The sequence below is a fragment of the Eubalaena glacialis genome, chromosome 19, assembly GCF_028564815.1.
Source record: "Eubalaena glacialis isolate mEubGla1 chromosome 19, mEubGla1.1.hap2.+ XY, whole genome shotgun sequence".
Lineage (NCBI taxonomy): Eukaryota > Metazoa > Chordata > Mammalia > Artiodactyla > Balaenidae > Eubalaena > Eubalaena glacialis.
The window spans coordinates 47,813,449-47,826,097 of record NC_083734.1 but is presented as its reverse complement, the minus strand read 5'-3'; positions in this window follow the sequence as shown (position 1 = coordinate 47,826,097).

The following is a 12,649-nucleotide window of genomic DNA, read 5'->3' as shown; positions in this document are numbered from 1 at the left end:
GTCTGGAATTCAGAAGATACAGTTAAGGATCAAATCACAGATTAATTTGTTTATATTCTTTTACAACTTTCCCAGCTCGAGACCTGGAGTTTGAAGTCCAGGGCCTCATGGAATGGAAATATGTGCAAATGCAAGTTAGAGGTATGTGCAAAGTTGGAGGGCCATGTGGACGGGTCCCTGTACTATCCCAAGATCTCTAAGCAAAACTTCTTGCCATTGCTCCTCCTGCAAATAGTATCATTCTGATCCTATATAAAAATAAATGGTAAAGCATTCTGCAAATATGTAGAAAAAGTTATTTAAAGACAAAATTTATTTTTAAAATGTGTTTTTCATCTCATAATTGACAGAGAATAAAATGTTATAGCATTTGCAAAACATTTACCTAATTGTTTATATCTTGGATAGCTGCCTGGTAGTAAGTAGATTTTCCCAGGGTTTCCTTCTGGGAGGTCCACCCCTGCCCTATCAGTTCTTATGAACCCACTGGTCTTTTTTAAAAATAAGAATAGGGGTGGGATATAATGCTGTTTTGCTACCTTAGATCCCCCTGAATGGACTATTAACCACTAAGGACCCCTTAGTCCTTCCTTTCTACTTCTGCATAGTTTAAGAATCAGGACCTATGGACCAGAAGCTGGGTTGGTAGGGCTTCTCCCTTTTATTGTTGGTCTTATCGCTCTAATTATCTTTTTTTAATATAAATTTATTTATTTACATATATATTTATTTTTGGCTGCATTGGGTCTTTGTTGTTGTGCATGGGCTTTCTCTAGTTGCAGCAAGCAGGGGCTACTCTTTGTTGTGGTGCGCGGGCTTCTCATTGCGGTGGCTTCTCTTGTTGCGGAGCACGGGCTCTAAGCACATGGGCTTAAGCAGTTGTGGTGCTCAGTAGTTATGGCGCGTGAGCTCAGTAGTTGTGGCTCGTGGGCTCTAGAGCGCAGGCTCGGTAGTTGTGGCACACGGGCTTAGTTGCTCTGCAGCATGTGGGATCTTCCCGGCCCAGGGCTCGAACCTGTGTCTCCTGCACTGGCAGGCGGGTTCTTAACCACTGTACCACCAGGGAAGTCCTCTAATTATCTTTTTAATATATAGAGTGTATTAAGTAGTTCACTGACAAGAAAACTGGGTTGCTGACTTAGGAACAGCAGACAATCATACACTATTAAACCATGAAGAAAAAGTCTCTGAATGTTTGATTAGAGTTCAGTCAATTTTCCTAAGTCTTTACCTCAGACTCGAAAACAGTTGCTTCTAAACAACTCAATTACATGTGCTCCAAATCTGGAAACCTACCACAGAGCTGGGAACTCTGGAGAGGCTCGACAATGTAGGCAGTTGAAAGGTGCTGTGAAATCATCCTCATGGCTCAAAATAATCATTACTTTAAAAAAACTACCTTCAATCTCTCACTGAGATGATAGATTCAAAAAAAAAAAAAGGACTCCTTGTAGATTCCTACAAAACCTGGATATTTACCTACTTCTAAGTGGTGCTACTTTACAACTTCCGGGCTTCAGTCAGATCAAGGATCCAATAAAGGGTTTGTTCCATCACACAACTGTGACCTCATTCACTTCTCAGGCTCAGGTCCAGGTAAGAATGACCCACAAGCTCCTTCCAGCTTTAGAGTAACTGTGATTTCAATGTGGTTCATTCGGCACCCTCAGGGTATGTGTGGGTATGAGTTACAGAATCAGAATATTTTGACACTGATTGGATTTCGGGGAAGGGGAAGTTTTTTTTAAAATTCTGTATTAATATATTTTCATGTTAAACATTGGTGAATTGAAAGTTGTTGAAGTAAAAAATTTTACCCAGTTCCCTTGGTTGAATGCTGATTAGGAACCATTTCATTGTTTACATCCAGAAAGAAGGAAAAATCAAACTCTCACAGGTTTTAGTCTATAGTGTTATCAAAAAGAGTGATTTTAAAAGAGCAATTAAGGAAAGTATTATGATTGTTTTAATCAGAAATTTTCAAGATCTGACAGGTCTCATGGTATTTAAATCATCTAAGCACAGAAGTTAGGAGTGTCTCTAGTCTTCATGATGGCTAAGCACAGATACCTCTGGCAGCAAAGGCTTAGCTTGAGCCCCCCAAGTTGTTTCAGGCTTCACTTGTTAGCTGCAATTCTACAGATTTTCTATTCCTGCTCTGGGGGATTTATTTATTATGTGCATAATTTGACTTTTCCCTAGTCTGTCCAAACTTGGTATATTACCTTTCATTCTGGCTAGGGATACAGAGGAAAGAAAGGGAAGGTTTAATTTACAAATTAAACAAATATTTAATTAGGGCCTACTATGTTAGGGGCTACCAAGACTTAAAATGAAGTTAATGACCACCATTCTACTTTCTGTTTCTATGAATTTGACTACTCTGGGAACCTCATATAAGTAGAATCATACAGTATTTGTGACTTGCATATTTCACTTAGCATAGTATCCTCAAGGTTCATCCATGTTGTATCATGTATCAGAATTTCCTTCCTTTTTAAGGATGAATAATATTGCATTATATGTACCACATTTTACTCATTTATCTGTTGATGGACACTTGGGTTGCTTCCACCTTTTGGCTATCATAAATAATGTTGCTGTGACACATTGGTGTACAAATATCTCTTCAAGACCCTGCTTTCAATCTTTTGCATATACACCAGAAGTGGAATTGCTGGATCACATGGTAATTCTATTTTTAATGTTTTGAAGAAATATTGTTTTCCATAGTGGCCACCATTTTACATTCCAACCAACAGTGCATAAGAGTTCTAATTTCTCCACATCCTTACAATACTTGTTGTTTTCTGTTTGATAGTAGCCACCCTGATAGGTATGTGGTAATATATCATTGTGGTTTTGATTTGCGTTTTCCTAACGATTAGTGATTTTGAGTGTCTTTTTATAAGCTTGTTGGTTATTGTATATCTACTGTAGAAACATGTCTATTCAAGTCTTTTGCCCACTTTTTATCACTTGTTGTTGTTGTTGTTACTGAGTTATGGGAGTTCTTTATATATTCTGGATATTAATCCCTTATTAGATATGTGATTTGCAAATGTTTTCTTTCTGTAAGTTGCCTTTTCACTCTGTTGTGTTCTTTGTTACCTACGCTTTTGGTGTCATTTCCAAGAAATCATTGCCAAACCCAATGTCATGAAGCTTTTCTCCTATGTTTTCTTCTAAGAGTTTTAGGTTTTGTGTGTAGGGAGAAGTAGAATTTTAACACGTAGCATGTAGCTCCTAGGGAAGAGTAGTCTAGAGTGAAAGAAGAGCAAAAGCATGTAGAGTAATCATGGGAGCTTAGGAGACAAGGAACTGTTCAAGACTGCATGAAGTGAGATAATGGGAGCAAAAAAGATTAGGTATTTGGGCTAGGGTTGGTTATTAGAACAGAGATTGCAAATTTGATCCCCATACAAGTTTTATTTGGCTTAAATAACATTAAAAATTTTCTTGAATTCATAAATGAAAACATGGGTAATTTAAAAGTTATCAGTTTATGACTTCTGAAAAGCCCAAAGATCAGGGAACGCATGGCCCACATTCCTGCTTAGCAATAATTGGCAGGAGCAGAAAAACTGTCACCCCTTTAACTGGAACCCAAGGTTTCCTGATTGCCACAGTCCCCCTTATTTTTTCTAGTCTCTTATACCCAGCATGTCACTCATTTAACATGTTTTTTTTAAAATAAACTTATTTATTTATTTATTTATTGGCTGTGTTGGGTCTTTGTTGCTGCACGCGGGCTCTCTCTAGTTGCAGTGAGCGGGGGCTACTCTTTGTTGTGGTGCGTGGGCTTCTCATTGTCGTGGCTTCTCTTGTTGTGGAGCACGGGCTCTAGGTGCGCAGGCTTCAGTAGTTGTGGCACGTGGGCTCAGTAGTTGTGGCTCACGGGCTCTAGAGCTCAGGCTCAGTAGTTGTGGCGCATGGGCTTAGCTGCTCCGCGGCATGTGGGATCTTCTCCAGCCAGGGCTCAAACTTGTGTCCCCTGCATTGGCAGGCAGATTCTCAACCACTGCACCACCAGGGAAGCCCTTAACATGGTTTTTGTGGATACATGTACATCCTGATTGTTAAGCTAAGGGAGTCTAGACTTTATTAGCATTGGGGAATTCTGAAGATATTTAAGTAGGGATGTTGCATAAATATAGCTGTTTTCTATAGGAATTAATTCAACCATATCAATCTAAGAATCGCCTAGGCTCGTATTCCCTTCTGATTTTATGAAGAATAAAAAGGAAGTGACTATTAGATGATGGAGAATATCTATTAGGCTTCTTCCTATGTAGTACTGTTCACCAAAGGAGAAAGGAGCTTTATGGGAAAAGGTTGTGTCTCAATGTGATTTATAATTTGTGGACTCTGAAAACCTAACATTTCAGGGTAATGTCTAATTCATCCTGTATAGTTAAAGATATATGAGCTTTAAGGAGAAGAGAATCTCACCAGTTACTTCAGTTACCAGACCAATGGGAATTGGATTTTTCAGGGGGAAAAAAAAAGTAGCTACCTCCCTCTTAGAGATGCTGCCCCTGTAGGCGAATCAGGCTTTACAGGCAGATGCCCTTCACTTCTCTCCCTGGCTCTTTTGCTTTCACTAAGTGTGTAAGTACCTTGAGGCCAGAAGCTTAATATTCTATTTTCCCAACATTGGCTCTGTCCATTGAACATAGGTAGTCAGTGAATGACTAGGGAAAGGCAAGATGTTCCTTCCTTTTGGGGCAGAGATTTTGTGCTTCACCATTTCTCCCTCCTCTTAGGCTTTTCTCAGCCTCCATCACCCAGAAATCATCAGGGTATGGCAGCATGAAGGAACTGACTATTATTTCCCACTTCAAGTCTGGTAACCTGGGTAGGCAAAATTCTCTGGGTTGGCCTAATCCTGATGAGCCCTAGTTCCTCTCTTGCTCCCTCCTGACTAGTCTAGATTAATGATGGAGATATTTGCAGAAATTAGAAGGCTTACTCCTGGGACTTCCCTGGTGGTCCAGTGGGTAAGACTCCATGCTCCCAACGCAGGGGGCCTGGGTTCGATCCCTGGTCGGGGAATGAGATCCTGCATGCATGCTGCAACTAAGAGTCTGCATGCCACAACTAAGAGTCCACATGCTTCAACTAAGAAGTCCGCATGCTGCAACTAAGAAGTCCGCATGCCACAACGAAGATCCCATGTGCCACAATAAGACCCGGTGCAGTCAAAAATAAATAAATAAATAATAAATAAATAAATTAAAAAAAAGAAGGCTTACTCCTCTTTACACAATACCACTTAAGTTATTATGCATGCAAACCAACTAGTTATAATTTTTAAATTTAGTGTACACCAACATGGATGGTTTTTGGAGCAGCAACTATGTAAATGTACAGCAAAAAACCCTTACTCCCATACCACCCAACCAAGTCAGGGAGAGCAAGGATGTGAGAGGGCTTACAAAATCACATATAGAGGCAATAAGAGGAAAAGATAGAGAAATATGTGGCAACCACTTGCTCATCCTCATTGATTTTTTCTTGAGAGTCGATCCAGAATGTCAGAAAATTTTCCTAGCATCAACTTAATAGCAAGTTATAATAATAGATTGCTTAACCCATGTTCTGCAGATCACTAAATACTCGGATTTTTAATATCTCCTCTTTATATAATATTTGAATCCATATGGATTTCATTTAGTTTCTTCACTAGTTCAACAAATATAATAGCATTTAACCAGTCTCTTATTCATTCATCTGTTCATCTCAGGAAATGATAATTCCATCTTTCCAGGCCTATGCTCCATCCTCTGTTGAAGCCAAAATGCTTGGAATATGCTTCAATCCTCTTCTTTTGTGTTCTACATCTAATCCAATTCATCCATTTCATAAGTACATTTTTAGTGCCTATTATGTTCTCAGCCCTGGGATATCTATCAGGAAATACTGTTGATTCCATCTTCAAAATATATATGTAACTCAACCACTCTCACCACCTCCACCTCTACTTCCTGCTCTGGATTACTGCAAAGACCTCCTAACTGGTCTCCCTGCTTTTGCTCTTGTTGTATCCACCCCTGCCAAGTCTCTTCTACACAGGAACCAGGACAGTCCTTTAAAAACTTAAGTCAGATCATGTCCTATCTCTGTTCAAATCCTCATTTTCCTGTGTTACTCAGGAAAAAAACCCAATCTTTACAATAGCCTTCAGGGTTCATATGATCAGCTACTCCCCACACCTGCACCACCCCCTTCCCCCAAAAGGAACATCTCATTGCACAATCCTGGACTTGTACAGTGCATAGCTTATGTGGCTCAATGTGGTGGTCCCGTCCCCTACCTCTATGACCTTATCTCTTCCTACATTGCCCTCGCTCACTCTGTTCAGCCACAATGGCCTCTTTACTCTTTCTCAAATATTACGAGCATGCTCTTGTATAAGGGCTTTTGCACTTGCTCTTCCCTCTGCATGGAGTGCTCTTGCTCCAGATTTCTGCTCCCTGGTCTCCTTAGCTTTTTGCTTAAATGCCCTTTATCAGTGAGTCTTTTCTTGATTAACTTCCTCCACTTACAGTATCCCCTATACCCATTTTCTTTGCTTTATTTTCTCTGTAATCTCTGTCATACTATTATTTGTTTATTGTGTATATCTCTTCACTAGAAAGTAAGCTCCACGAGAGTAGTGAGCTTTGTCCCAAGCATGTACAATAATACTTGGCACACGGTAGACTACGATTGTTAAGTGAATGGATACACGCATCCCTTCATTGCTTCAGCAGACACCTACTAACTGCAGGTACAGAGAATAAAAAGACTTACAAGATGGCATGTCTGGGTAGGGGATTAAGAGGTACAAACTACTATGTATAAAATAAATAAGGATACATTATACAGCACACAGAATATAGCCAATACTTTATAATAACTATAAATGGAGTATAATCTATAAAAAATTTGAATCACTGTGCTGTGCACTTGAAACTAATATAATATTGTAAATCAACTATACCTCAAAAAAAAAAAAAAAAGATGGTATGCCTACCGTAAAGTAGCTGACAGGAAAGTGGGACAAGTTCATCCAAATTCAGGTTTCTATAATCTGTGAGTGAATAGTGGTGACAGAAATCATCAAAATTAATAGGGTAGAATACATAAGGAACTAAACTATCCTGGGGAGTAGGTATGTATTATAATTTAGCTACATCAGTACTCATCTGTTCAGAACCAAATGGGATGAAGGGCTGATTTCACTTAATTTACTGGTGGGCATATGCTAGGTAGTTTAGAATTGGTGGACTGGTATGATACTTATCTGTAGGGCTGATGGTCCCGACATAAGCTGGGTTCCACAGCTTGGTGCACTGGATACATGGAAGGTGCTTTGGGGTTAGGACTTAAGTTTGGGGCCAGCCTGTTGTTTATTATTTCCACTCACAGAGCTTGACAAGCAAATGGGCATGGATTCTGAGTCCTTGTGCTTTTCTTTTCTTTTTTTTTAGCAGATATGTTTTTGGGTCAGTCCTGCAATTAAAAAAATTAAAATATAATTCACATAACATAAAATTCACACTTTTGAAAGTGTACAATTCAGTGGTTTTTAGTATATTTACAAAGTTGTATAACCATTACCACTATCTAATTCCAGAACAGTTCCATCACCCAAAAACAAACCCTGTACCCACTAGCTGCTACTCCCCATTCTCCCTTCCCACGGTGGCTGTCTCCTGGCAACCACTCATCTATCTTTTGACTGTATGACTTTGCCTATTCTGGACATTTAATAAAAGTAGAATTATGCAATTTGTAGCCTTTTGTGTCTGGCTTCTTTCTCTTAGCATAATGTTTTCAAAGTGCATCTATGTTGCGGCATGTATCAGTACTTCATTCCTTTTTATGGCTGACTAATATTCCATTGTATGGGTATACCATATTTTGTTTATCCATTCATCATTTGATGGGCATTCAGATTGTCTTTGCTTTTTGACTATTACGAATCATGCTGCTATGAACATTTTTGTATAAGTTCTTATGTGGACATATGTTTTCATTTCTCTTTGGTATATCCCTAGGAGTGGAATTGCTTGGTCATATGGTAACTATGTTTCACATTTTGGGGACTACCAAACTCTTTCCCACAGCAGCTGCACCATTTTATATTCCCACCAGCACTGCATGAGGACTCCAATTTCTCCATATCCTTATCAACATTTGTTACTGTCTTTTTCAAATTATAATCATCCTAGTGGCTGTGAAGTAATATCTCATGGTTTTGATTTTCATTTCTCTAATGATTAATGGTGCTGAACATCTTTTTATGTGCTTACTAGTCATTTTTATATCTTCTTTTGAGAAATTTCTATTTAGATCTTTTGCCCATTATTAAAATTTGGTCACTTGTCTTTTTCTTGTTGAGTTAACAAGGTTTCTTTATATGTTTTGGATACTAGACCCTTAACAGATATATCATTTACAAATATTTTCTCCTATGCTGTGGGTTGTTTTTTCACTTTCTTGACAGTGAAGACCTTTCAACCACATAAGTTAGTCCTAGAATTTTAAAGCTGAAAGAGAATCGATAGATCATCTAATTCACTTTTTTCATTTTATTGATAAGGACACTAAAGCCCAAAGAGTTGAATTAATTTCTTTAGTGGCAGAGTTAGGAACAACTGCTTTGTATAACTGCACTGTAAATTGCACCAAATAGGTTACAATGTAGAGATGAAAACAATTCATCACAGTTGAAACCACTGGAAAACAATATGAAATACCTAATAATCACATGTGATGCAGCATGATGTGTACTATAAAGGCAAAAGGAACTCAGAAAAACAATCAGAGAGATAATGGTATTCAAACACATGTCAACAAGTAGATAGAGGGTAGTAACTGATAAAACAATTAGGGAAAATAACTATGGGATTAAGAAATGTAAGTCAAAGTATTAAACCCCATCATTACAATGCCTTCACATCAGGTTTCACTCACCTTTTGTATCATTTGTGATTTTCATCAACTTCTGTAGAAGCACCATTCCTTTTGATTAAAGACAAGATTCAGAGTCAAAATTATATAAATTTCTTAAGTTATGAAAAGTAGAATAGGAGGATGTAATTTTATATTAATTTTTCCTTAGATGAGTGGGAAACTGAATAAAATGTTAGTTATATCTGATATACATCTTAATTAAAATTGCTTCTTTTCGTGCCTTACTGTCTCAAACTCCAAAAAAAATTTTTTTGAAGAGTATTATAGAGTCAGCATTGAAGTCAAGAGTATTCACTTATCATCTTTTAGGATAAGAGGAAGTGAAGTAACTTTGGAAACCTGTTGACTCAAGAGCAGGATGCTCTGCTACCCATTTCATTTTCATTAGTGCATTGGTTATGAACTGTTGACCAATTACATACCTCTTAATGATACAGATATTTCTTTCTAGTGGATTCTCCTGTGAAATGTGTGGGTACAATATATGTCATAATATTAACTGTAGAATCTCCTCCTCTCAGTCCACTCCATCCCACAGCCAGAAAAACAACAGACAAACAAATACCTTAAAAGTACTAATTCAACTCTTTTCTCAAAACATGGGGTAGTTTGGTTTTCTAAATGTGAGGAGATTAACTCTCAGAAAAAAAATTGCTCAGTTACTGAGGTTTGGTTTAGTTTGGTTAGATAAAGCCAATAATGTACTGTTTTAATATCAGGAAAGGTCAGTGGCAGGTTATGGAAACCTGGAAAATTCTGTGGTAACTTTAGGCTGTGAAGGTGGTACAGCGCAATATATCATGCAGAAAGCAGTACACATAAAGTATATATATTTTCTTTATGGGAGGGGAGATAGTAATATTAATATAAAACACATAATGTGTAGAATTAAGAAAAACTGATCAAACTCCTTTTATTTCTTCTCCCTCCTTCCTCCCTTACCCCATTCTCTCTCTCATTCTCTCATTCTTTTCTTCTTTATTGCTCAGCTCTTCTCCCTGCCTAGACATTAGTTTGCTAAAGGTATCCTATGCCATTTTTGGATATTGTATGGAGCACCACTCTGCCCAGCTCCGGTTGGGAATGTGACTTGGAAGATATCTGTTCCTGACAAGAAGCAGACTTTATTTTTATACAGTATTTTTTTTTTCTAAATATGTAGTAGAGTTTCTCTATATTCCTAATGAGTGTGATTTTTAAAATTCTCATGTAGAACCCCACAACCCAAGCACAATTGAAGGTCAGAGTGGAATTTTGAATGTTTACCATCAAATGACATAAATATTAGCAGGTCTTGAAGTTGTTCATATAAATGTGTCATTTTCATGTTTGTGCCTAGGTAACAAATCCACCTTTATTCCTTAGAAAAACAGAAATGGTGAAATAGGAATTGGGGAAAAAGATTTTTGTGTGAAAAATGTTACTGTCTAAAAAGTGACTGTATAGTCATCTGAAATTTGAGTGTGAAAACTTAAATCACAGTAGTACACATTTGAATGCACAAAAAAGTCAATATAGTATTCAGAAATAAAGTCTGTTCCCTTAATACCTATATCTACACAGAAAATTTAATAAGTGGAAATTGAGTATTATTTGGTGAGTTTGTGGAATAGACACTACTGTTTGTAATTTCTAAAATTATGAAACATACTTTTAAATGTCTAAATTTTCTTTAATGCACTGTAGATTTCACAGAATAAAATATATTTTGGTGTCAGCAAGTGGAATGGGGCTTTTACAGTGACGAAAGCAAGAGGGTGAGCAGGGTGGGCATGTGAAATGTATATGTTTGATAGAGACTAGAAGGAAAAGAAACAAACAAAAAAGCAACACCACTAGGAAAACCAGGGAAGCAGGAGTGAAAGAAAAATAATCTATTAATAGAGACATGGAAAAGTTAAGAAAAATAGGGGAAAAAAAGAAATGGAAGAGGAGAAAGAAGAGTGATGGAAAGGTAAGCAGGCAAGACTGTGAAGTTGTGCTTTCTCAGCTTTGTAAATGGTTTTTTAACAATTGATTCTGATTTGGGTGACTCACTTAGGACTCACATAACTGTTTCTTCTGCGTAGCCCGGATTGGGAGGGTTATCTCAAGAATGACCTCAATACAGCTGCTTGGGTTAGTGAATGTTTAATTATGTGAAAGCAGGAAACTAGAACCTCTAATAGTCAGTCAATCAATAAGCATTTATTGAGCATATACTATGTATTCAAAAACTAAGCCTTGCTGAAAAGCAGGAACTTTGCTTGTCTCTTTTTCATCTTTGAACTTTCTTTTTTTACACTGCTTGGGTACTCAGTAAACGCTTATTAATGAACTCAGATCTTATACATGACCGTGGAGGATTACTTCCAGTATCCCTAAATTCAGCAGCATGGTTTTAAATGCTGGGGTTAAAGCCTACCAAAGAGACATTTCTGAAAGTTTTCTGGCACCAGCAACAGAAGCAGCAGTAGATGAGATAGAATGGACCTATTCAACGAGATCTTTTTCCTTTTACAAATAATAAAATAAAACAGCACTCACTTGGAAAGGTTACGTGTGGGTACCCAGAATTTAAATTTATTTTCTCTTACCAAGATTCATTTTGTAGATACTTGCACAAAGTACCTTCAGTTATTTTAAAATTCTTGTTTTTGAAACACAATCAGGCTTTCAGAGACACATCAATTTTTTTTTTATCATACTCACTGAAAAACACTGGTACAGAGAGCAAATTAAAATTACTTAAGAATGAAGTACAGACTGAGGTTGTGTGTGTGCTGGGAGAAAGAGGGCAGAAGACAAGTTTTACTTGCCTCTACTGATCAATTTCACTTTATAATTTTCAAACCTTCCATTCATTCTTTTCTATGTAAGTACAGAACATAGTATTCTGGCCCTGGGAAAATTATTTTAGACATAAATGTGATAAGAGGCCTGCAAACAAAAAGTACTGAGATTATGTATTAAATTTTAGAAGCATCCAAAAAAGAAATTTTAGGTCATTAGACATACTTATCAACAGGTAAGATTTTAATATTAATAAGAAAATGGGAAAGTACATTGCAAGTGGGACTTTAAAGCTAAATGCACAAAAATTGTGTATGCGTAAGGAAAAAAATTTGGGGTTATGAAATTACAGATTATCACTGGTGATAGAAGTAAGGATTATTCAAATTTTTTTCATTCTTTCATTTTGTGAATATAGAAATTTTCTGTAATGAATATGTATTACTTTTATAACCAAGAAAACACATATAAAATATGTTTTTAAAAAGAATTTAAAAATAAAACATAAAAATAAGTGCATAGCATCAGATTATCAATTTTATATTATGTAAAAAATTTCTACTCACGTTTAAACTTCTTCAGGCCCTCCATTATTGAATGCACTTTAACCTTCCCATGTTCTATAAAACATTTTGAATCAGATACAGAAGAAGTCATATAAAAACTCATAAAAGCAGATAAAAGTTATGAAATTATTAAAATAACATGGCAGGCTGGAACTTCTTCCATGAGTTAGAAGAACTAGAGATAATATACTGGTTTGCTTTGGAATTGGATTAATTTTTCTCTCAGGTGAGTATGATGGAAAAAGGTATAAATCAATGACAGAACTATCTCAACTTCTTTAATGCAGTTTTTCTCTTCTGTGTTTCAAGGTATTACACTTCAAAGGTGATACATGGGAAAGGGATAT